The 26,069-nt window shown below is 42.0% G+C and overlaps 1 protein-coding gene across 1 annotated transcript in view; it reads right to left on the bottom strand.

Annotated features, from left to right (window-relative positions):
* TNR (tenascin R) overlaps positions 1-26,069 on the bottom strand; it is a 443,154-nt gene that overhangs the window by 202,797 nt on the left and 214,288 nt on the right. Inside the window, exon 2 of the mRNA XM_003258925.4 lies at positions 18,176-18,276. The gene's annotated coding sequence lies outside the window, so the exon portion shown is untranslated. The remainder of the gene's footprint in view (positions 1-18,175; positions 18,277-26,069) is intronic.

Here is a 26,069-nt window from a genome sequence, read left to right as displayed (position 1 = left end):
TAAAAAATATAAAAATTAGCTGTATGTGGTGGTGCATGCCTGTAGTCCCAGGTACTCAGGAGGCTGAGGTGGGAGAATCACTTGAGCCCAGGAGGTCGAGGCCACAGTGAGTCATGTTTGCACCACCGCACACCAGCCTGGATGACAGAGCAAGACCCTGTCTTGAAAATAAATGAAATGAAATGAAATGTATTTAAGGGTTTTCCTCTTCTAAGTTCAGAGACTTTATTTTGTCTATAAATTATATCCTCATCTTCAAAGTGCATTTGATCCTAAGAACTGTGAAGACCTTTGCCCAAAATGAAGAAAAAAAAAAGACACCACAAGTTACCATACGTGTGCACAAAAGTTATCTGTTACTTTTGACCCTGACTCAGTTTACAACCTCTATCCTGTGTCCACCATGGCCTTTCCTGGTGAGAGTCAGCACCATCATTATTGTTTCCTATCCCTCTTCCAGGATGGAGGTCGTTGTACCAGGTGAGTGGTTAGGTAAAGCAAATAATAACCATAGTCAAATAATGTCCCTATAACTACAAGCTGTTGAAAAACCCTTAATTGGAACTACAAACTCCTGATTCAGGAAACTATAAAAAGAAGAACGTAAATAAGTATCTGGAATTTCAAATCAAAATAGTATTATTTGCTTATTTCAAAGCAAGTTTATTCTATAAATCCAGGAGTTGGGTACATTTATCTTTAAAGTATCAGATAGTAAATTAATGAGATAGCTTTGCCACAGCTTCCCCTGAAGTGATAGTATCCTAGAACTGGCAGATTGTTTTTCTAGAAAGTTTAGCAAGGATATTTTTTACACTGTTCCCCAAAATTATTCAGTTCAGAATTTATATAGAAGTCACATTAAGACTAGTTTAGAGTAGAATTACTGAAAGGAATTAGCTGCTTACATGGCAAAAATATCACCAACATGGAGGTGAACAGCCCACTCTTGCCTTGCAAGAATGGATGTAATCATTTTGTTACACAACTTCCTGCCCCAATTCAGCCAAATTTTCCTGCCAACAGAACCAGAGTGTGGGCCTGTGAGACTCTCCGAGTTGGGACTCCCTGGATCCCTTAGCTTCTGTTTCTTCACAAGCAAGCCTCAGAGCCCAGTGCAGTAAACATATAATAAAACAAAGCTCGCTGCAATTGAAAGAACAGAGCATGCACAGCAAATTAATTTAAATAAAGCATGTCAAATATTTGCTTCACTTTAAATTCATAAAATGCCATTTCATTAAATTGTGTTTTCATTTATGTCAGGCAACTGTCATGCCAAAGCTATTTTTTTTATTATTTTAGAAGTTGGAAAATGTAGGAAAATACACTTTTAGAATAAAATACTGTCATGATAAAGATATTTGAGCCCTGTAATATTGATTTGATAGAGGAATGATGGATTGTGAAGTCTAAGGTTTTACTGTACTGCAATTAGAATAAACATTCATGAAAGGTCTCTACATTCCCTCTATGATGACCCTGTGACAACTGCTTTTTGGCACCTCTGAGAAGTAACATTCCTGACTCTCATGACTCAAGCACATCTTATAGTGAGAGGCAGAGGTCTGAGCAGGCTGGGATCAAGACAGGGATGCTAAGGAAAATAAGAAGGCCTGTCTGAAAGGGAAGTTAATTTGTGAGTCATGGGGCCACTACTTCTAACTCCTGGGACTGCTTCTCACACTGACAAATCTCTGAGTTCCCCTTTTCTTCCCCTTACCCCTAGTGAGGTGATCACGGACTCTCCTCCCAGAAAGGCACAACAATCCTGAGTTTTGGAACTCTCTCCTGGCATTGTTTCCTGGTACACAATGACTTCTCACTAAGCATGATTTTATTACATTACTTTTTGAAGAACAAGACGTCTCATTCATTGCTAAAGTCAACAACACATATTGGGTAACCACTCTGATCCAGCACTTTAATAGGTGCTGCAGCTATAGGATGATTGAGATAGAATCTCTTGACTCTGGAAGAACTTATGGTCTGGTAGGTAGAAATATTCATTAAAAAAATTCCAACATCAATGGATGTGGCATTCACTCCTAGAACATATCTCCTTGGAACAGAACTGTCTTCACCCTAGAAAGAAGCATGTAAAAGGGCCAGAACTATCTGGGGAAAGGGAGCCATTTAGAAGGAGGAGCACCCTCTCCAAAGGAGTTAAGATACATGACCATTTCAAGTAGGCAGGAGAGGCATCATCTTGAGGATTTCACTAAAACTGGTATTTCAATGAGATTGATTCTAAGTGTAAATTAGAAATATTTTTAAAATCTTTATCAGACACTCAAAGTCACAAGGTTTTCTTTTTTTATTTTCTGGCTATTGGGGAAAAGTAATTTTAAAAATATAGATATAGGATAGCAACTCTTAGTAGACTCTTTTGGTATCTACCAAACAAGTGATGACTTCTTTCCTCTAGAATTATCCTCCCTCCAACCTATCCCTATGGAGATGGAGAGATGAGTACCATAACCCCAGGCCCCTGAACCTGGTGAAAACAGCTGACCTGACTTGGTTCAGTCATAGTCTCTGCCTAGGAATTTAGAATGGAGACTAAAAGAGTGCTAATCTGTCTTCAGTGTCCAGAGGAAAAGCACCTTTAAGAGTTGTGCAGAGTCCATCACATGCATGAAAACACAGACAGAAGACAGCGTTGGTCATCAAGAGAAGCAGAAATGAGAGATGGAGAGAGCACATCGTGGGTTCCTGGAAACGCATTATTTCCTGGGGTCAGTCCTTTCCCAACACGTGCCCTTTGTTCTTTTGTTCTGCAAGATACCCATGGATCCTGCAACACACTTCCCCTTTTAGGTAAGCCAGCTCCAGTTGGTCTCTGTAACTTGCAACCAGAAGTTCTCTGGTTTAGGTATAGTCCAATCTAAATGACTGAATGGACCAAGGCATCATCAGCCATTTCCTTACTTGGATGCTATAGAATTTCAGGTCAGTATGGTTCCCTGGCCCCAACTTACACCTACTGAATCCGAATCGCCTAGGGTAAGGGTCCAGGAAACCACATTTTGTAACAAGTTCTTAGGATGTTCTGATGGGTTGCCAGGTTTTGAATTGGTGGATTACATGGTAATCCTTGTAATGGGATTCCTGCTGTGTATCAAGTGCTTCCGCGTGGGCTGTCTCTCTGTCTTCCCCACTACACTGTGATGTAGGCATTATTTATTGGGGGAAATGTTGATTCATCTCCTGATGTTTCCTCCCATATGGAGGCAGCTCTATGAGCTGTAACTCTCCTGTCTCATCTCCATCCCCTTATTCACTAGTGATCTACTTGCTTGCTAAGTCTGGAAAAAGAAATCAAACACATGTAGTCTAGGTTCTTCTTCTTCTTCCTTTTTGGAGTTGGTCTGCCTGCAGAGAGCAGGTGCTCTCAGATGCACTCCTCCTTCCTAGAAATCCCTCTCCACATGCTCTGTCCCTGCCTGCAGGAGGCTGCAGGGCAGGGACCCTCCCCAGTGCAGTGCTGCTGCGACTGGGTAGGAAGAAGCCCTCCTCATCTCAAGGTTCAATGATATAGATGCAGGCAAAACTAACATCATCAAATATGAGTTTGCCAACGTGAAATCTAGGTCTCTACCTGGCTCCCTTCTTTTTCTTACATTTCTATTTGTTCAGAGCTCTGACAGGGAAGAGGGGTGCTGTTGATTTGGCTCCTCAGGACCCCTTCCTTATTACATGTTTCCAGATAAAATCATTTTTCAACACCAGAGTCTAAGCTCTTTCCTCTGCCTGCTCAGGGAACATCTGGAGAGGGCTTCTCAAACTCACTGCACATGCACATCTAATCCCCAGGAAATTTGTGAAAATGTAGCTTCTGATTCTGAAGGTCTGGGATGGGTTTGGAGTATCTGCATTTCTAAAAAGCTTCCAGGTGACTCTGATGTCACCATTGGAAGGTCCACACTGGACCCATGAGGTTATGTAAAGGATCACTTCCAGAGGTCCAGAGTCATATAGGTTGTGATGGGCAGAATAATGACCCCTCAAAGACACCCATACCTTAGTCTCTGGAATCTGTGAATATGTTACCTTATATAGCCAAGGGGACTTAAGGTTGCTCATCAGCTGACCTTAAAATAGGGAGATTAACCTGATGAACTGGGTATTCCTAGTGTAATCACAAGGGTCCCTAAAAGTGGAAGAGGGAGGCAGAAGAGGAAATCAGAGTGATGCTATGTGAGAACTCCATCAGCCATTGCTGGCTTTGATATGGAGGAAGAGGGCACCAGCGAAAGAGCATGGGTAGCCTGTACCCTGCATGGAAAATGCAAGAAAACAGGTTCTCCCCCAGAGCCTTCAGAAAGAATGCAGCCCTGCCAACACCTTGGCAACAGCTCAGTGTGACCTGTGTCTGACTTACAGAGCAGTAAGATAATACATTTTTATTGTTTTCAGCCACGAAGTCTGTGGTCATCTGTTATGGCATCAACAGGAAACCAATACACAGATACTTCCCTTCCCGCAGCTGGACTATTCAACCAGGGAAACAGCCTGAGAGGTTTTTGTGTAGGGAGATGCTTGGTAAAAACGTAGTGTACCTTGATGAAAAAGTCTAAAGTTTTAAATGCCAAAACTACCAGACTGAGTGAATAGGACCAACTAATGCCTCAACAGGCTTGATTTTAAGTTAAGTGAGCATGACAAGCACGTTGTTAAAAACTCAGACCTGATTAAATCTCTGATGAAGCACAACATGATAAATGCCAGGCGACCACAGCTCTGTGAAAACCAAATGCAGTTTGCAGAGCGGGGGAGATTTCCTGTGGGGCTGGATGCCTGCCCCTGAGGAAGGCAACATGGTCACCACATGGTTTTTGCTAATAATGGTTTTCTGCTGCAAGGAAACATCACATCCATGCTGCCCAGTCTATTTTTTTTCAGATAAAGAGTGGGAGGATAAAGAAGTTGCGATGGTGTCACTTACTGTGGGGAGACCCACTCGTTCTGGGCCAAGTCTTCACCAACTGAACGTCAGGTTATGAAAATAAACTTTTAAAATGCTTCTGCCCAGAGCTGGAGAATGGAAGTGTGGCTGCTGGAATTAGCATAAATCATGTGATCGGGTGTATTTATTTATTCAGTCATTATTTCATGTATTCTGTCATTGGCCCATTCATTCATCAAATATTTGCTATGCATCTACCCTATGCCCAGCCTTGACAATACAAGGTGAAACACTGTGTGGTCTTACTCTCAAGGAGATGTCAATCTAGTTGAAGAGAAAGATCTGTGCTCCCGCATATAGTATTGAATGCTCTGTTCAATAATTGAGCTCTGCCCTCAGATGCTAAGGAAACATGGGCGCCTAATTCAGTCTAGGTTTGGGGGCAAAGAGGGAGTCAGAGAGGGTTTGAGGAGGAGGCAATGTTCAGGACGAACTTTAAAAGGAGAGAATTAGTTTGGAGGAGGCACTCTAGTGCAAGGAACAACATGACACTATGAAAGAGCACAGAACATTCTGGACTTCGGTGTGGCCAGAATACAGGGTGCATTCCTATAGGGGTCTAAGAAGAGATGAGGCTGGAAAGACAAGCCTGGTCCCGAATTGTTGTGCATTCCTTGCTAAGAAAGTGAGAACAGTGAAAATGGTTAGTGAGTGTTAGGCAGGGACATGAACAGCCACCAGGGTGCCGTGGGGAAAGTGTCCTGACGGGAGGGAGTCTGGATGCAGGTAGGCCAGATGGGAACAAAGGGGATTTCAGAGTCTGAATGGGGCTACAGGCATGGATGCTCTTTTTAAGAAAAGACTCACCTTAGGACTAAACTAAAGTGTATTCTAAATTGGGATGAGGGCTTCAAAATGTATCCAGCTCACTTGAAAAAGCATGAAGAAAATAGTAGGAAAGTGGCAAACGTGGAAGGTTCTTTTGGGTGGCTGCAATATGTTCTTTAGGCTCCAAAAGAGTTTGTAGACTAAGAATGGATGGATGTGAGGACTGTGTTTAATATCCAATTTTATATTGTTGCCGTCTGTTGTGATTATAGGCTTGGCTCTTGGTTTTTTATTCAGAACCAGAACCATTTATTCAGAAAATTTCTTAATTCAGAATTTGAGTTTGTTCCTCATTAATTCAGCAGTGGCTTTCTGTAACGTAGTGATTGAATTACCTAATAGCACCTGCCTGAAATGATTAACATAAGAGGAAGCCATGGGGTTGTATTTGATATAAATGATTTGTTTCCTGAAGTTGTAATTTTATTAAGGGGGGACCCAGTGAACCACCTTTGCAAATGAGGCAAGGTCCTGGTTTCCGCAAGGTACCTGGAAGGTTAATGAATGATTAGCAGCTAACAAATGACAGCGTGGCCCAGGAGGAAAGTGGCACTTCTCAAGTGGTGGGTCAGCATCCTGGAAAAATGAGGAATGGTTTCTAAGGGACTGTGTTTCTAAGACACTTCCTGATAAGGTTGGGGACCAAGGAGAGAGGGAGAAGTGACTGTGCTCATGATATCGCTCCCTGACACACCCTCAATCGAATTGCTTGAACCATTCCCATATGGATCAAGCAGGGGTTGAACTTCACCACTCCCTTCTGGGTTTCTGTTTCTCTGAAACAGATCCAGGCAGACTGATGCCAGCAGGATCTGAGCTTTTCCAAAGTGACTATGGCAGTATACTAGGATCTTTCAGTTAGCTGCTGATTTAAGAGTTTGAGTCGGAGGGAACAGGAAGAATTAGGGCACTGTCTATTAATAAATATTCTGTTATTTCGTTCAGAAATTGAAAAAATACATTTTATTTGCAGTGCATTGTTTAGTAATTATACCTGTTTTCTTTGTTGATAGAAGAATAAACATGTGGACATGTGCACAACTTATATGTCATATAAGGACAGAGATAATTTGTACTTCCCAAGACACAAATTGAATATTTTCATGATTTTGACACTTTTTAATCCCTGAGAATTCTGAAGCACAAATTAATACATCTGAAAGCTGAGACAGAGAGAGAGAGAGAGAGAGAGAGAGAATCCTTCAAATACAGCACAGTGGTGCCAACCCCTCACCTCTAAATCCATATCCATCCCCACAAGTAGAGGTGCTGAAATATCTTTTCTGGACACTTTCCCCTACCTCCCCCCAACATTTCCTCCTCTGCTCTTCTCACATATGCTTCAGCTCCTGTACTGCTTTATCTTTATATTCCAGAAAAAATAGGGGCCTGTGGCTCAGTGCTGCCTATCGCCATAGTGGTATTCTAGGAGTTCTTTTCTGGGAGACTGTGTAAGTCAATTGTGTGACTTCACAGGGGAAAAGTACACCCATGTGCAGATGGAGGAATAGGCAGGTGGAGGATGATTTTCTTCTACCCATATCCCACTGTGAGGACTGATCTCAAAAGTTTGGTTTGTCCTACTCCCAGGAGATATGCCTTCCCTACCTCTTCCCTAATCTTCTCCTTACAAGGGACACAGGTTGGCATTTAGGCAGTTGAAAAAATGGAATAATTTCATGGGAATTTTTTAAAATACAGATTCCTAGGCCAGTCCCCAACCGATAGAATTGGACTCGCCATGAGGTGAGACCTGGGAATCTGTATTTTTGTAAAAGCTGTCCTACTGGTTTTGGTTTTAGTATAGTTGGTCAAAAAGGTAGCATTTAGGTCCCAGAGGCAGAGAACCTGTGTTTCATACACACTTCCTTGCACAGATGATAAGTTTCTTTAGCTGACTCTGATCCCTTTATTTGCTGTGTGTCTTGCTCACATCTCCACATGTGTGATGTGGGTCTGGGATCATTTGTCTGTTTTTAGCTAGTCTACCCACTGTGCATGTTTCCAGGCTGCTCAGCACGGAAACACCAGCAGCACTGGAGATCCTAGTGCATACCTATTCCCTAGATTCCTTCCCAGAGCCCAGTGTGCTAGACAAGCACAAGAAAGAACTGCAGAGCCTTGGAGAAACAAGCTCCTAATTCTCTACTTAGGAGGAGTGTTGATGGTTTAAATAAATAAATAAATAAATAAATAAATATCCCCTTCATTCACTTCTTCTGAAAACTCACGGATTTCCCAGATATTACATTGAAATATAATACTTCTGTAAGCAGATGTGTTTACACATCTGTAATCACGTGTATTGTCATGACTTAAGAACAAAATTTAGATTGCAAGCTTGAATTGCTGCTTCTGCTAGGTCTGTTCATCCTGGATTGGCTTCATGCACAACAAATGCCTTGTACAAGCGAGAGCAGCTGCATTAAGCCAAGTCACCCACAGGGCCAGGTCTAGTGAACATCTCTCAGACTGCGCAGTCTTGGGACACACAAATATGTCCACACAGGTCTGTCCTCGATCCTATCCCCATTCCTCCTCTCATGTCTTCCCCTACAGTCCTAAATACCATCACAAGGCTCCTGATTTTCATGGGGTCATCATCTTTTCCATTAATGTCGTTATCATATTCCAGGGTCCATTAGAACTCCTGCTGTAATGAAAACTTTGGGTGTAGCTGTTCATTATTTTCCTGGTCACCCACAGCTCTAGTTGTCATGATGAATGTTCTGCATACAATTCTCACCTGTATCACACAGTCCCTCTTGCTGCCATTAAGATGATCATCTTTTTCCCCCCATTCTGTAGTCATCACCTCATTATAACTCCATTACCTTTTAGCATCATCTACATTATAACTCCATTATCTTTCACATAGCCACCATTACCTCCCTTATCACCCCCTCTACATTTCAGTTGCCCTCACCTTCTCCTTTACAGCCATGAGCTTTTCAATTACAGGTCCATTATCTTTATTATTACCTCAGTTACAATCATAATTGCTACCATAACAAATTTCAATGTCTTTATCCACCCCTCTGCCATGCAAGAACCTGGCCACCTTTGATAAAGCTACAGGCATCTCTAATGTACACTGGACATGTAGTCCAACATCTCCATTAATGTTAGAATTCCTTTCTTTTCTTTCACCAAATCATGTTAACTAAAAATTTCCGCCACTTTCTACAGCAATTTCACTATTGTCATTGTCACTCTTATTTACAACTCACTCCTTCATCCTCATTTCTCTTTCTGTAACAGCCAGACAGTAATAATCCTCATCTTAAAGACACAAACACAGTCCTCTGTTACAGTTACCACTCTGACTCTAAGAATTCTAACTACCAATGTCTTCCTTAAGGCAATTCAGGACCATACTAATATAACTGCAGTGCATACCGGCATTTCTGATCTTCCAGTGTGTGCGTTCAGGGGAAGGAAACTGTTTACAATTGTCCCATGTTATCCATTAAATTTTGAGCTCATGGTGGACTAGACCTCATTTCCTTCCAAGAGCACTTAGTATCTGGACAAAGTTAGCATTCAGCAGGTGTGGTTGATTGAAGGACCAAAAATGCATCACCACGCTTCCTTTATCTTTACACTTGCAGTCTATTGCTGTTGCATTGATCACTATCAAAACCTCATCAATATACTCTTTACCATTTCATTACCTCAAGCTCTTCCTCTTCATGGAGAGATGCATCTGCTCTTCCATTTCTTGGCCATTATCACAATAGTTATCACAGCTTCAATTGCAGTGGCTCCATTACAATTCATTACCTCTTCTGATGAAGGAGAGATAGGCTGCTCCACCAGGGTGCCTAGCTTTCCTTTCAGAACAGCCCTCAGCTCCCACAAGGAATCGTGGTCTCTTTGCCACCGAATCTATTGTGACTTCTCCCCTAACATGCTTTCATCATTTCACAAGTGACATTTACACCCTAACTTGGAAGTGACAAGATTCAACTTACAAAAGGCTGCCTGATTTCCTTCCTGGTTTCTGGCTGTATGGTCTTGGATAAATCATTCAGGGTAGTGCTTGTGTGAAGGAGCCCTGGACTCAAACTACTTGGGTTCAAATCCCTGTTCTTCCACTTACTAAGTTGTTTGAATTCATGCAAATTATTTAGCTTTTATGCACCTGGATTTTCTTATCTATAAAATGGAGATAGTAATAGTACCTATTATTGTTGGTTGTTGGGAGGAATAAATGAGTAATACACATAAAGTAATCAAAAAGTGCTTAGCATAGAGAAAGCACTTGATAAATCTTAACTCCTCTCAGGACTCTATTTTTTCCCTAGCTTGAGAATGAGGGTTGAGGTAGAATGAGCTCTAAAGTCCTAGACTGAACATTTGATGGGTCTGTGATTCTGGTATCAGATGAACAGAGTTCTGGCAGAATCCTTACATTATAATTCTTAAATCATCTCCCAGCTTTATTGTTCTCTGCTGACTCGGCAGAGAAGCGTGGCAATCCCTTGGCCTATGGCCACAGTTGTTCTGCACTGGGGCTAATTTCCAGGCATTTTCTTCCTCAAGCCTAACTAACAACTTGCTGTGGTTTTGCCACTGCTGGACTTAGCCACATACTCATATATTCACCCTGCCACCTGGCAAACCTCACAAATGGCCCTGCTCTGTTTTTCCATATTAAACAATGCTGAGCCTTCTCAGGTGGCACTTGAACATGTCCAACTTTAATGTTGGAGCTATCCAATCCATCAGGGCTGCTCCAGGCCACATGGCCAAGAATACAGAGTTTGATTCTGGCTTTGTTGCATTGTGATTTTCCTGCTCTTCTCTCTCTCTCTCTCTCTCTTCCCCCTCCCGCCTTCTGGCTATATTTCCTCCCCTCCTTCTCCTCATTAGCCATCCACGTCCACCACTTGCATCCATCACCCTCAATCCTGCCTTTCCTAGCAGGGTGCCATGTTCTAAAATTATTTTTCCCTCTTGTTTCATCCTTATTTCTCCTCTTCTCTGCTTTTTCCTCCTTCTGTGGCCCTTAGACAGAAATTCTACTAACATAACTAGCATTCCATTGTGGATAAACAAGTCTCTCAGAGGACACCTACCTTTCTGAAGGGACATCTGGAAGAGGCAATACCTTGACAAGAACATACCTCAAATAGTAGGATTTCAGACAACATGGCAGAACCGGTGTTACTCATTTGTTAGTTTGTGTCCTTTTCTTAAAATTTGGGTGAGGATGAGGATGGGATGGGGAGCAATTTGAGGGGCAGGGAGATTCCACTGTGCCAATCAAAACACATTTTGTTGGCGATATCCTGCTCTCCATAGAACCCTTCGAAATGAATTTAATATATTGTCCTTACTTTACCAATCTCTTCATTTCTCACAGAGCCTCCTAGAACCTCCAGCTAATGAAGCCATCTCATTTGTTGTGGAGCTTCTGTGAGTTCTTTACACCCAATTGTTAGTCATATGAGAATTCAATTGTCAATGGTCACTCTGAAGGGTGTGATGTTTTTAGTTAAACAGCATTCCTCTCAAGTAAACATGAGGAAAAAGATGCCTCACTTTGTTATTACCGAGGCAACAAAAACCAGCTGGCTCTGGTCCAATTCTGCATAGATGACTGGGACCACAGAAATATTTTCTGCCTCTAAATTGTTGGTCTTTGGCCAAGGCAATCCAAGGGTTGGCACAGGTGCCCAGGGAGATGTGAGTGGCAGCTGCTTTACCATCAACATCCTCAGAAACTTTTTCTGTTTTCTCTACTCTTTCGTTTCCTCCTTTTGCTCTTACTTTTTTCCTCTTACTTTTTTTCATAGTCTGAGGTGTCATGCTCATTTGGCCTTCCTGGGTTTGTATCACCTCTATTTTCAAGGCCCAGCTCAATGCTTGTGGCCTCTCCCATGAGGTTTTCTCTGGTCTCCTCCACTCCCATGAACCCTATGACACTTGCCCTATTTCTGCTTTCACTAGCATAACACAGCCAATGCCAGGAAGTAGTATTTAGGGCTTGATTATATTGACATGCACTGCTATTTTGTTTGTTTCCTGGGTTTAGAATTGCCCTCTTGGATAAATTCTTAGCCCTTTGAATGCAGCAAGCATGATACATGCTTCTTTTGTGTGGCCTGTGATGCATACTTTTATATTTGACACAAAAATTACTCAACAAAGACTTGTTTAACTATGCCTTCTACTCCTTTCTCTTAATTTTCCTTTAGCTGCCTTGCATTTCCTTTTATCCACCTCACTCCGCTTCTCCTTTTCTTTTCTCCTGCCTAAATGCCACAGGCTGGCAGCACTCAAAGCCACTGCTTAAGTGTGCTGGATGCGACGCGGGCTTAGAAGATTTCTGACTCCTAGTTTCCTAGGAGCTAGGGATTGTGTCTAATAATGAAAACTCGGGTACCACAGTAGATAAGGCTAACTCACGGCCAATCAGAATCTTTTGGTTTGAAACATTGTATGTTCTCACTCATAAGTGGGAGCTAAGCTATGAGGATGCAAAGGCATAAGAATGACACAATGGATTTGGGGCACTCAGCAGGAAAGCGTAGGAAGGGGATGGGAGATGAAAGACTACAAATTGGGTGCTGCATATACTGCTCGGGTGATGGGTGCACCAAAATCTCACAGATCACCACTAAACAACTTACTCATGTAACCAAACACCACCTGTTCTCCAATAACCTATGGAAATAAAAAATAAAAAAAAATTGGTTTCTTAAACAGAACTTACGCAAAACTACAATCTGTAGGCAAAACAATGAAGTTGATACAATATGTAGTACTGGAGGAAAAAAAAGAATTATTTGGTTTGGCATGAGACAGAGAGGCTAACCTCAGGGTTGTAAAAAGATGCCAAAAAAAAAAAAAATAAAGCTGTTATGAGGCCATTTAGGTCCACACATAAAGAAACTCGATCACAAAATTGTAAGTACTGGTTGACTCGTTATGACATATTTGTTAACAAAATAGATACTTTCTTTTGGGGAAACCCAGACAATTTAAATTTGCCTTTATGACATACCAATGGATAATTTTATAAAGCTTTTTCACCATAAATATGGGTCCTGCTTATGATCAATTCTCATCTGTATGTTGGAAGGCAATTTCAGTAAGTACTTTGCTTAATCAATTTGTATCTGCACATTGACCTTCGGGACTCTGCGCGTGGGTTCCATCATGCAGTGTGCTCTGCAATTCTCTGTCTCTTTAGACAGCATATTTCTCAATATTTGTACACGGTTTTCATATTCAATCAATGCAATCATCTGTTCTCTCCTTTCAACCACTTCCCTTGACTGGGGAGGTGAGAATCCAGCAGCGCCTCTGTCACTTGTGTGTATTAGAGAACACTTGTTTACTATTTCCCCAAAACCTGAAGAACTGCAAAGATAGTGAGGCATTGTGGGATAACAAAAATAATGTGAAAAATAAAAATAAATTTATAAGCTGGTTAACACAATTATGCAAATGATGAGCACTTATACATGGCTGATTCCTCAATTATTCATGGTTTGAAGCCCTTGAAAATTCAATTCAACTAAATAATCTTTTCTTCGGCTCTTATTATGAGAAAGGTACTGTAATTTGAGGAAAGGGAGACAAAGATACAATCTGATAAGGAACATTAGAGAAATACACAAATGACTGCAATACAAGTTGAATAAGCACAGTAAGAAAAAGTACAATACATGCTCTGAGGGTTTAGTGCAGAAGAGATAACATCTGTTTGGGTGGATTCATGGAGAATGGAGGAGATTACGTTAGAATCCCCTCTTCTCCATCCCTAGCACAGGTTATTTTGGTTGAGGTCCTTATCACCTCTCATCTGGACTATTAGAGCAACTTCTTATCTGATCTCCCCCTCTAATTGCTGTGTCCTGAGTGATCTTTCTAAAGGCAACCTGATTATGTCACTCCTGCCTTTAAACCCTCTATTGTTCCCATTGTCTGCAAGAAAGGGTTAAAGTTTCTCAGGATCTCCACTCAAAGTCTAAATGTCTGTCATTCTGTGAAGCTCAATACTCCTTGCCTCCCTGCCATGTACATAGTGCCTTCTACATGTCAGGCTGCTTGGGCCCCATGACCTCAATGACCTTGCCCATGCTGCTCCTCCTACTGGACTGGCCTCCCTCTTCTCTCTTTTTCTCGTTTCCCTTCATGGGTCCCCCATTTGCTGGAGAACTCCTTTGACACTTTCCTTGCTCCCCCTTCCCGAAGACAGGCTGATGATTCTCACACTGCCTCTCTATAGTGCATAGCCTCACCGTCTCACTATCACACTGTAGTTAGGTGTGGGGGAGGCATGCCTTGCCTTCCTTGTAAGAGTGTGTCCTCCTTGTGTTCAGAGTCCAGACAGGGTGTGGCACCTAGTATATGCTACATGCATGTCTGCCGAATTATGTTGAATTTGTTGCACGGGTAGGTAGATGCACTGCTTTCCATAGGACTCAGGGATAAGTAAATGGCGAGAAGTGAATGTAGAATGTTCTTCCCTGGAATCCAGGACAAGAGAAACAGAGAGAGAATGAGGAAATCAAGGGAAAGCTTTTTGTTTGTTTGTTTTAATGGAGACCAAGTATTGTTTACAAGCAGCAGAAGAAGAACTTATAGAGAGTGAGAGAAAATGCAAGTGAGGAAAGGAGAGCAATAGGTGGATCAGGCTATAGAAGAGAAGGGTAAGGAAGAGACCAAGGACTCAGTGGAAGAGTTAGTTGTGGCCAGGAGGAACCCTTTCTCTCCAGAGACAGGACAAAAGCAAGTTGGGCAGGATGATTGCACAGAAGCATTCTGAGAAGGAGAGTGAAATTGAGCAAGCTCTTTATAGCTCCAGGCTTAGTGAAGGAGGAGATGAGTTTGCATGTAAACTGCCAGTTGATGCATCCAATGCCATTACATTTTGCACATGTAAACCACAAGATGTTGAGAGCAAACACAAGTACTAGGAAGGTACTTGGACAAGCAGTCGCCTGTTAGATAATATGGTCTTAATGAAACCTTTGTCACAATGGCACAGAATGCTTAATTTCCTGAGACATGGGTGGGCCAAGGCATGGAGGCTCTGCCAAGACCTCCTCTGATACTCCTCTTTCCCCTTCCATAGTGATATGGTTTGGCTGTGTCCCCACCCAAATCTCATCTTGAATTGCAGTTCCTATAATTCCCACATGTCATAGGAGGGACCTGGTGGGAGGTACTTGAATCATGTGGGCAGTTACCTCTATGCTGCTATTCTCATGATGGTGAGTGAGTTTTCCTGAGATCTGACAGTTTTATAAGGCGCTTTTCCCTTTTTGCTCGGCACTTCTCCTTCCTGCCATCATGTGAAGAAGGATGTGTTTGCTTCCCCTTCTGCCATGATCGTAAGTTTCCTGAGGCCTCCCCAACCATGCTGAACTGTGAGTCAATTAAACCTCTTTCCTTTATAAATTACCCAGTCCCAGGCAGTTCTTTACAGAAGTGTGAGAACAGACTAATACATATAGGGAACAGCCATTTGAGCTCTGACTGATCAGAGGTTTGGCATAGAGTCAAACACTGCAATTCTGGAGTTGTACTTTTCTCAGCCTCCTCAACCTGGTTTTATCACGCAGCAAAGCAGACATTTACACTCTAACTGTAGTTTCTGATCAAAGCCACAGTTTAAATGGATTACAAGTAATTTCCTCCTGAAACTCCTCAAGAGTCCCTGAAGTCTGGGGTTAGTTTTGGACTGGCAGGGCCAGTGCAGGAAAAGTGGGTTTTCCCACAGCTATGCTCAAGCCCCAGGTCCCCTCCTTCACCTACCTGGCTCCTTGGAGTCCTTAACATCCCTCCAGGGAAATATGGTGGGCAGTCATTCCCCACCTGATTGCTAATGCTCAAGGGTTAAGCTCAAGGTTTAGCTTCTCTTGAAAGTCTGTAAGAGCAGCTACATTTGTTAAGCATTTCACAAAGAAGCTTAAATTCAGGGACACTTCTTTCATGACCACCCATATCCAGAAGGGCAAATTGTGTTTTTAGGAGTTTCAAGATTTAATTCTGGGGATAGAAAGGTGCCTAGTTTGGTTGGGGCAATATAGCAAGCAGATAACTCAGTTTATTTGTCTGTAAGAATACATTTACCTAAACATTGAACCATTTGTTTATGTCCACTTTTGCTTGTTTTTTTAAATTCCCCTTTCCCATTTTGCTTCTATTTTTATAAAATCTGACAGAAGGGTATTATGTTGAAAGGCTATATCTATTTGGCTTGATAAGTGTGTTTTTCCTTTTTGGGAGTGAACCCACCCATAAGAGTTACAGAGGGTGCTGAACATATTCATAAAGTGAAACATTCATATTTCTGACTATCTTACATTATTCTCAGCCAAAGTCAGGTACTAACAGCATTAATATCAAAGTAAATGGCTAAATAATAGTTGTTCAATAAAGGTTATTGTCTAGAACTGAAAGTTATCGTAAGGTGTGAGGGTATAGAGTGAAGCTTTTCCATAGATTATCACAATTGAAAGCTAGAACCCTGTCCTGGGCCCCTTCCCCCAAATTACCATTTTTTGAAAATGCATGATCATGGAGACATATCTACACAGAGAACCACAGACCTTTAGAGATGAAGGACACCTTACGGACATACACAAACCCAGTTTTAGGCTGCAAAACGGGAGAAGGTAGTACAGTACTTCAAAACCTGTCTGCAGTACAGAGCAGGCTTGAAGCTGGGAGCTCAACTCCCCAAATATCACATTTATCTCAATTTGGCAAGAAGTTGAAAACCTATCTGGGACCATTTAAATTCTAATGTTATTAAGGGTTCATCTAATCAGCTTTTAAAATAAGCTGCTTCGGATGCATGGGAAATGAAGGTGAGATAGAAACAGGCAAGCAAGGCAGTTCAGGCCAGCCTGTGAGCACCCGGGTTTGAATTGCCAAGGAGCCACGAGGGGACCTGGCTGCCTACCTATTTGGTAACTCCTGCAATTCCAGCACCAAGCCATGCTAGTGAGAAGTGATTTATTAGTGCGTGGGGGAGGGGACTAATCTGGTCAAGCTATGTTCTCCTGTGAGGTAGTTCAGACACATGTGACAGGCTTGGCTGGGAAGGATGGACTGCCCTCTGTGCCAAGAGGTGGCTTTGAGATTTAATCAGCAGGGTTTGTCAAATATTCTTTTATCCACACAACTGCTTTCCCTGAGCAGAGTGCAGGTCAGTAAAAATGTCTTCATTGTAATACACTGCCAATGTTGCTTTTGTGACAGGCACCCTTAGCTGCTGGTACATCCTGGTCCACCTTCCAGCTCTGCTTGGTTGCAGAGAACTTGATCTGAACCAGCTGGTATCCTAGAAGCAACAAATTAACCAAGTCTCCCTTAAGTGTGAATGGTTGATAGCCAGCGTGATGTGATGATGTCTCTTGTGAATTGGAATGTTCAAAGGTGTTTTAAATGGCATGGGGTACTTTGTAGTCAAGTACCCCCAAGGGAGGCAGGCTGCTACTGAGGGTGTTCTGGGCTGATTCAAACATGGGGCTTCAGAAAAGACTTGCCTTAAATCTGTAGAGTAGCATGGTGGATACTGAGACTGCAGTGAGTCTAAGGAAGAAAATGGGCTCCTGAACAAACTTTTCTCAACAAACTTAAGCAATTGTATAACAAATACAGAGAGAAGACTGGTGGCTATATTATTGTTTTGTGCAATAAAAAAGGGCCACACCTGTTTGAAAAGTTCCCAGTTCAGTATATCAAGTTTGAGTGCCATGGAAAGTTATTAAAGGAGCAAAATATTCACTGTGCCTGCCAACTCTATGAATCCTAACAGCCTTCTCCTGTGGACCATTTTTTAGAGGTTATTATTTCAACCTGAAAATTCTTTAGACATATATATGTGGTATGAAAAAGGAATTAGGAAAGCTTTTAAATTAAAGGAAATAAAACAACAGGTTTTTCCTCCAGCCATATAGTTACGGATAGAGATAAAGAGATGGATATTTTTTCATAATACTTTATTAGGGGTTTTGGAACTCCAGAAATTTTAGAATGAGACTGGTGAATAATTTAGCACTGATTCATGTGGGCCCAGTGCAGGCACGGGCAGGCTGGGAGTCAAGTCTAGCTTCTTGGAGGGACTGAGCACAGTAACACACTTTTATTACCAACCGCATCATGAAATGCATTCAGAAATATTTTATGAGAAGCCAAAGCCTTGGTACCCAGTTTCTCTAGCTTTTTCAGAGACTGCATGAAGCCCAGAGGAGCTAATGCTGTTGACCACCTCATTTCAAGGAGACTAGCCCCCAGGGTGTTGTTTCAGTAAAAAAGGGTCTCGGATCCCTGGGAATATGCAGTTACATATGAAAGCCTCAAACTGGCCATGGGAATGATGAATGATCAAATGTTCACAGGAAATGATACCTTTCGTGATGGTGTCTTCGATGCCTTCTCTTTACTGCACGTTCTTTAATCCTAATTCCAAAAGAGACCTGCCCTCTATGCAGTTAAAACGATACAGCCACCTGAAACAGAAATATGGGAGGGAAGAAATATATTAATGGTTTCAAAATAAGAAACCCTGGTTTCCCTTTTTATTCTAAGTGCCACATCTCCTTTAAAATAAATTTGTAGGTGTACCATGTGAATTTCCAAAGCAAACAAAATTGTTGCTTAGTCGTTTTTTCTCTCCAGAGACTTTCATTTATTTCATTGATTTTCTTTCATTCATTCTCATAGTTTTCAATAAAAAGGTAAATATTTGAGGTAAACAAATCTATAGAATGATTATAAATCCAGAAATGTGCTTTAGGTCTTTGAAAGTGACTGTAATAACATGCTTAGCTGATCTGATTATGACAAATGCTTGACACTCCCTCCAAAAGGCCTCCCATACAAACCTCTCCTCCCCAACCTGACCCCCTCTTATGTCCTTAATGTCCTTGGCACTCTAAGCATTCCTATGTCGTGAAAGTCTCCATGTACTATAAACCTCTTTATTTGTGCCATGCTCACTCTGGACTCCCAACGCTTCAGGGTCAGAGTCTTTGACTTTCTCACTGCTTTAGTTCCTGTCTCAAGCACAATGCCAGTGCATAAAAGTTCAACAAAGAAGGAATAAATGCATGCAAAACAAAGTAATTCTCCCAGGTTAGAACAACCTCCAATAGAAGCAGTGGCATCAATTGTTAAGTGAGAGACTTCTGAGTAAGCAAATTTGTCAGCCTCTGTAATCAGGGGTCCTACGCAGATCTTGGACCAGGCCTCCTCTACACAGTTTCCAAGGATGTGTCAACACAGTTGGTGGCTCAATAATTATGCCTTCAAGGACTTGCTTCTCACAAACCCTGCTAAGCCTTCTCGAAATGGGACACTGAGCCTCAGGGATATCATTTATGGGTGCCTCAAGAGGATGGATTTACAAAAATCAGGTGACGTCTGAGAGAGGAAGAAGCAAGCATTTGGCTGAGGTACAGGCTTGCTCATCTAAGACATTTGTGGATAAATTAACCTTCCCTGGAGGACCTCATGAAACCTCAGAATTGGAAGAAGTGTAAAGATTATTTAGTTCTGGAAGGGCAAACATTTTCCATCTTGAGTGAATACTCCAGTGTATCCACTGTGGCTGCCTGGAGAGTGGGGACAAGAATTCTGAGGTGGCATCACAGGGAAAGAACTGGTCATCAATGGGTTTGCCAGGGCCCGGGACTGGGAGGTGTTGCAGGTGATATAAATGTCAGGTATTTTTCTCTTCCAATTCTAATCTGGCTGCTCACCAAATGGAATAATCGCAGGTTCTTCAGACAGTGTAATTTAGATGGTAGCTGCCCACAAATTGCAGCCTATTTGGGAGGCAGATAGCACTGAGACTAGAAAATCTCTTCTTCCATGGAATTACAACTCCCCCTCCTGTTCGCTTCCACCCACTGACCTTTCTTTTCCTCATCCTCATCTGTGAGGTGCTAACCTCACTCTCAGAAAGCTGGTCCAGTATCTTTTGAACCAACTACATCAAAAGTCATGAAAAATATTACGAAAATCTCCTTCACTTGAGTTTATTAAAAACACTGAGTACTTTTGACATGCTATTTTATTGTTACCTATTTCTCCAACTAGATGTAGGCACAGTTATTCACTCATTCAACTAACATGTTTATTACATTTTAAAGTTCTTCATTTGATATTCCTAAAATTATAAAAGAGACACATGCTTATTATAATAAAAAAGTCAATATAAAAATGTATGCAGAAGACGCTAATCATTTCTCCCAATCTCGTTTCCTTAAGTAACATTTTAATACACTGGTAAGTATCCTTCCACACTGTCATAATTCCCAGGAAACAGCTTGAGACTGGATATGCACACAGAAGGCTTACTGAGACTTACTCCTGAGGGCTACAGCACCTGGGGGAAGTACAGGAAGTGGAACTGGCCAGATGGAACGTTGGAGTTGTCCTGCATTGAAAAAGGATCCAGGTCTTTGGGCCCCACACACGCCCGCCCGTCTTTGGCTCTGGGCTGCCCCCAGGGAGAGGATGGGCAAAGAAGCTCTTTTTGGCTGGTGGTGATTCCTGAAAAGGGACTCAGCTGCGAGCTGTCAGCAGCCAACACTCCCAGCAGCTGCAGAATTGAGTGCTTCAGTTGGGTGGTGTCTCAAAGCACCCAAATATACACCCTCCCTTTTGCTCATTTAAACCTAATTATGCATATATAACAGATATATGGGATGTTTTTGTTTATAGTTTTTAACTGAAATACTCTGCAACTTGCTTTGACTTAACATATAAACATCATCATTTTTCCTCTAATTTATTTATGCATACATACACATACTTTTACAAGATTATACTATACATGTAGAATTTTTAGTGCACTCTCTTTTTTTTTCCTCCATTGCTTGCCTCTCTCTACCTCCTCTCCTTCCCTGCACCATCCACATTACCTCAGCCCCTGTGTTGGCAGCATGGAGTACATCCTTTTAGACTTCCTTTCACGCTCGTTTAACCACATATATACATATGTGAATGTGGAGATGTGCACTTATTTACTTTTTTAGTCATTGGCAGCAACCATTTACTGAGAGCCTTGTGAGTACCCGGGCCCATGCCAGGCACCGGGAATATGAAGAAAAGGATACAGCCACCACCTGCAAGGAGCTCCTGTCTTTGAGGGAGAGGGACATGGGAACTTGTCAGGGCATGCACCTCCAAAGTGATTTAGAGGACTAGAACTAGAATGTGGGGCTTCTGTATTCCAGTCCTGTCCTCTTTTCCACTTAACCAGTTTTATTTATTTAAACAGGTTTCCAACTGTTGGCTGAGCAACTGCCAAACTGAAGTGGAGAGTGTGTGCCAATCTTCCTGAAGTCATTAGCACACTTGCTCTGATAGAATGAAGCTCATCGTGAACCCCATATACTGGCCCTTGTGATATAACACGCATTACCTCACTAGTAGATCCACTTAATTTGATGAACAAGTCCTACAGCCCTAATGATATCACACAAAGGCCTTATCTTAAGATAGATTCATATAACTGGTGACAAGGCAAAGGATTATTATGACAGCCATTCTTGAAGCTGATGTGTCACAAGGTAGTCATATATTCCTGCAGCAGCAAGTTCTAGAGGCAAAACCATTAGCTGAGACAAATATGGGGTACAGGGCTCATGCTCCCAAATCCTTTTAGCTTACACAGTTTGAGGGACCTGAGGGAGAGGGCAAGTGGCACCCCAAGAGATATACACGAGAGTAAAGAGCATGCTGACCTGACTCTCCAGCAACTTCAGCAAATGGATGTGTTCTTTCTGTCCACGCTGCAACCTACTCATTTACCTGTATGTACCCTTTTCAGTGCCCAGCATTATCTGGGGTCAACTTGCAACAGCTCATCTTTGAAAAAAATTTCCTATGAAATGTGTCTAGAAAATGTGCATTATACTTTCCTTCCTCATCAAGTGCTGACCCCTCTGTAACACAGGTGAGTTCAGCCATCAGAGGGGCTTGGCTTGGACTTTGTAGCATGGGCTCCCTGCCCCTGACTGCCTAGGCAAGAGCTGAGGATCTGGACAGTCCAAAAAGTGCAGCCCAAGAGACTATGTTGACCTCAATCACAGATTTTTCTCCAGGGCTTTGTGTTTTTGTCCTCTTTGGCTTAAATGAGTCATGGACTTTAGAAGAAAGACACCTGCTGGGCCAGGTGAGATCCAACAATCAAAAACTGCAGAGGTTTCAGACTTCACAGTAACAGTTCTTTTTGACATCCAGTATAAACCTTGTTGCTTGAAAGGTTTTGGTTGATGTACTGCAAATTGCTGGAGATGTTCCAGTAATGGCTATTTGATCCCAAGGATGCTGATCAGCTATAGACAAAATTGCCCAATACCCCAAAGTATGGTCCAATTCATTTTGTTCTCAATTCTCACAGCAGTTGGTTGCTGAACAATGGATCAGATTGTGAACAACCTTCAAATTGTTCTTAGCCATCTTAATGTGAAAATGGGAAATTTAGGCAACTGTTGGTGATCTGACCCATATTTTGCTTCTAAACTCACAAGGCTTCCTACCAGGAGGGATCTTGAATGGCTGTTATTTCAGACTCCTACTTTCAGGCATACAAATTTGAATGTTTCTTAAAGGATTTCTCTGACCCACTGGTATTGGCAAGGCTTTGCAATTCAGCAGAGTGTAAGAAGTTCATGAATTCTCCATTTATTTACTGATGCATAACAAATTACCCCAAAACTCAGTGGTTGAAAATAATAAACTTTTATTATCTCATAATTTCTGTGGGTCAGGAATTCAGAAGCAGTTTATCTGAGTGGTTCTGGCTCAGGGTCTCTCATGAGGTTTCAGTCAAGATGTTGAAGGCTGCAGTCTTCAACCTGGTAGGAATAGAGGATCTGCTTCCAAGATGGCTCGTTTGTGTGATATTGGTCATTGCAGGAGGCCTCAGCTTCTCCCCATGTGGGCTTCTACAAGTGTGCTTGAGTGTTCTTACAACATGGTGGCTAGCTTCCCTGAGAGTGAACAATCTGAGAAAGTGCAAGGTGGAAGCCACAGTGTCTTATAAGACTAAGCTCACCATCATTTCTGCAAGATTCTATTGGTACATAGACTAGCCCCATTTAATGAAGGAAAAAGCTGCATAAGGGTATGAATGCCATAAAGCAAGGATCAACTGGGGGTCATCTTGAAGCCTAGCTGCCACAAATGCTTTGCGCTTTTGCTTTGTCAATAATGGTAAAGACAAGGAAAAAGACATTTCTCTTTCTTGTATCTACCTGGAATTACAAATGAAAAGTGTAACATTTGGCTCAAATCCTAGCTCCTACCAGCCACAGACTTGGAAAGGAATTTACTGAATCCCTCTAAGCACTTATTCTCTAATCTGTAAGATGGGAATAATAATATTTCTTTACAGGGTTGCTGTGAGAATTTACTTAGGTAATATATGTAAAAGTCTTAGCTCAGTGTGCAGCAGAAGGAAGGAACTCGAAACTTGTTAGTTCCTTTTCCTTCTCCCACATTCTTTCCTCTCAGGGTCATGATGTAACAACTGAATGCTGTAGTTAAATGGCTGGTCCTGAAAGTCAGCCTTCCTCCCCACTCACCCGACACCACCCTGTTTTGTAAATCCAGGGAAGGGCTCCGCCTTGGCTATTTAGGTTTCTCGTTTCCTGAGGAAGATTTGCTGAGGCTTAATAAAGTCAGGATGTGTGAGAGATGCTGAAGTTCTTTCATATCTTAATTAGCAGTTAATTAAGTGGAGGTGCTGGTGTCTGGAATATCTGACAGACAGATTCCATAATTATCTTTTATTATTATTACTAATGGAAAATATGATCAGGGAGTTCAAGTTTTCCCAGAATCTCAGGTTTAATTGAATGACCCAGTGGAGGATCAAAATGAACAGGCTGCCCTTTCCACATTGTTTTATTAAAAATATTTTGAAACTGAGTGGTGCCGTGCACACAGGAGCTTTGTTGGTGATCTTTAACTAGGCATAAAGGAAGCTTGGTGTGCTACTGCGGGGTTGCAGGGTCCCTCCAGGAAAGCACACAGTCACATTTTGATGACTGTACCAGCAGCATTTTATTAACAACCTGCTCCTCCTCCCAGGGAAGGTCTTGGTTTGGAGGTCAGAAGACATTGCTTTAAGGTCTGAACTGGAGAAGAGAAGAGAGGCGCTTTTTAAATGTTGCCGTAGTGATATTGGCCTCAGTCTTTTAGAAGTTTCATCCAGGAGGTGCAGCAAATCCCTAACTTGATGTTGGTGGCTCAACAACCTCATGCTCACACAAGAGCAGTGGACCATCCTGGCTGAGGCTGGCCATGCCTGGAGGACTCACAGGGTTGGGTGTCCTGAGGGATGTTGAGGAAAGCAAGCTGGGGCCTGCCTCCCTTGTATCCTGAATTCACATGGGGTGGACTCTCCACAGAAGTTGTTTAACAGTGACTAGACAAGCCATTCTAAGCCTTCAGTCTTCTAGAGTTTCCTTGGGACAGATGAACATGTCAGACTACCTTCTCACCTCGGAGAGAGCTGCACAGTGTCACTATTCACACACAGTTGTGTGTTTGTGCAGATTGTATCACACCTCCTAGATTTAATGCTACCTCATTCTCATGATTTCTGAAAGGATTATTTGGATAAGTCCTTGCCCACTGCCCAAGTGCATCAGGGCTCTGACCCAGGTTTCTGGCAGGTTCTAAGTGGTGGTGTCAGTTGGTATCCTTTATCTAGTGGGCAATTTCCATTATTCATAATTCAGGATTCAGACAAGATCATTCATCAGGTCTAACAAGAGATTTGAGATCTGTGGAACAGCTGGTACTAGAGGGGCTGCAGGATTCTCGCTTGGCTTCTGGGCTGCTAAGGTAAAGACTGGCTTGCCCTGCCTATAGTGGCTGATATGATTTGGCTCTGTGTCCCCACCCAATTCTCACCATGCATTGTAAGAATCCCCACATGTCAAGGACGCGACCAGGTGGAGATAATTGAATCATGGGGGTGGTTTCCTCTATGCTGTTGTTCTCATGATAGTGAGTGAGTTCTCAGGAGATCTGATGGTTTTATAAGTGGCTTTTCCTCCTTTGCTTGATACTTTTCTCTCTTGCCACCATGTGAAGAAGGACATGTTTCCTTCCCCTTCCACCATGACTGTAAGTTTCCTGAGGCCTCCCCAGGTCTGTGGAACTGTGGGTCAATTAAACCTCTTTCCTTTTAAATTACCCAGTCTTGGGTATTTCTTCATAGCAAAGTGAGAATGGGCTAATACAGGGGCCATGCTGAGAAGGGCAGAAGCCCTTTTCCAGAAAGGCGGCTGCATGTAGTTTCTGGCCTATATTTGTGGTGCTTAGTGTTGGCTCTTTGCTGAAGTCCCTGATCAGCATTCCCTTTTCCTCAATGTCCCTCCAAGTGAAGAAGTTACAATCTAATAATCCTACCTGCAGCAGATTCAGTGCATGAAAAATAAATTAGCAATGAGCTCCACGTCTCAACATTTAAACTACTATACCAAATGTTAACAGTGGCTCTCTCTGGATGGTGTTTTTAAATCTTTGTCTTTTTCTGCTTAATCTGTATTTCTTATTTATTTATTTATTCATTTATTTGTTGTTGTTGTTGTTTTGAGATGGAGTCTCGCTCTGTTGCCCAGGCTGGAGTGCAGTGGCATGATCTCGGCTCACTGCAAGCTCTGCCTCCCAGGTTCATGCCATTCTCCTGCCTCAGCCTCTCAAGTAGCTGGGACTACAGGCACTCGCCAACACGCCCGGCTAATTTTTTTTTTTTTTTTTTTTTAGTGGAGATGGGGTCTCACTGTGTTAGCTGTATTTCTTAACTTTGGTATAAAGTTTATATTTGGCTTTAGTAATGAGAAAATAAATAATATTTTAAAATTTTAGAAAGGATGGAATTTAGAAAGCATTATTTTATCAAGCTTTACAGCAATGGTTCTTATCCTGGGGTTCAGAGGGTGCATGAACTTATACGGAAAAAACTGCAACTTTAATTTCACCAACCTCTAGCTAAAATTTAGCAGCTCCTCTAATTTTAAATGTAGGCAACAAGTCACAGTAGTATCAGCAGAAACTATAATTTTGTCACCAATAGAAATCACAGATATTTTTATATCTCATTACAGTTGTTGCAGATATGTTGAAATATTGTTTAAGCTTATTACTAACTTCAGAATCACAGTAGTTATCAGACCTGCCAGCAGATCTTGTTATTTACTGTGTTAATAAAGAAACACATATATTACTATACCACAAATCTGGTTTTTTAATATTTTGATGGCAATATTTCAATAAA

The sequence above is a fragment of the Nomascus leucogenys genome, chromosome 12 (assembly GCF_006542625.1).
Source record: "Nomascus leucogenys isolate Asia chromosome 12, Asia_NLE_v1, whole genome shotgun sequence".
Classification (NCBI taxonomy): Eukaryota; Metazoa; Chordata; class Mammalia; order Primates; family Hylobatidae; genus Nomascus; species Nomascus leucogenys.
Note: the sequence above shows the minus strand (reverse complement) of the source record. Positions and strands in the feature narration are given on the sequence as shown.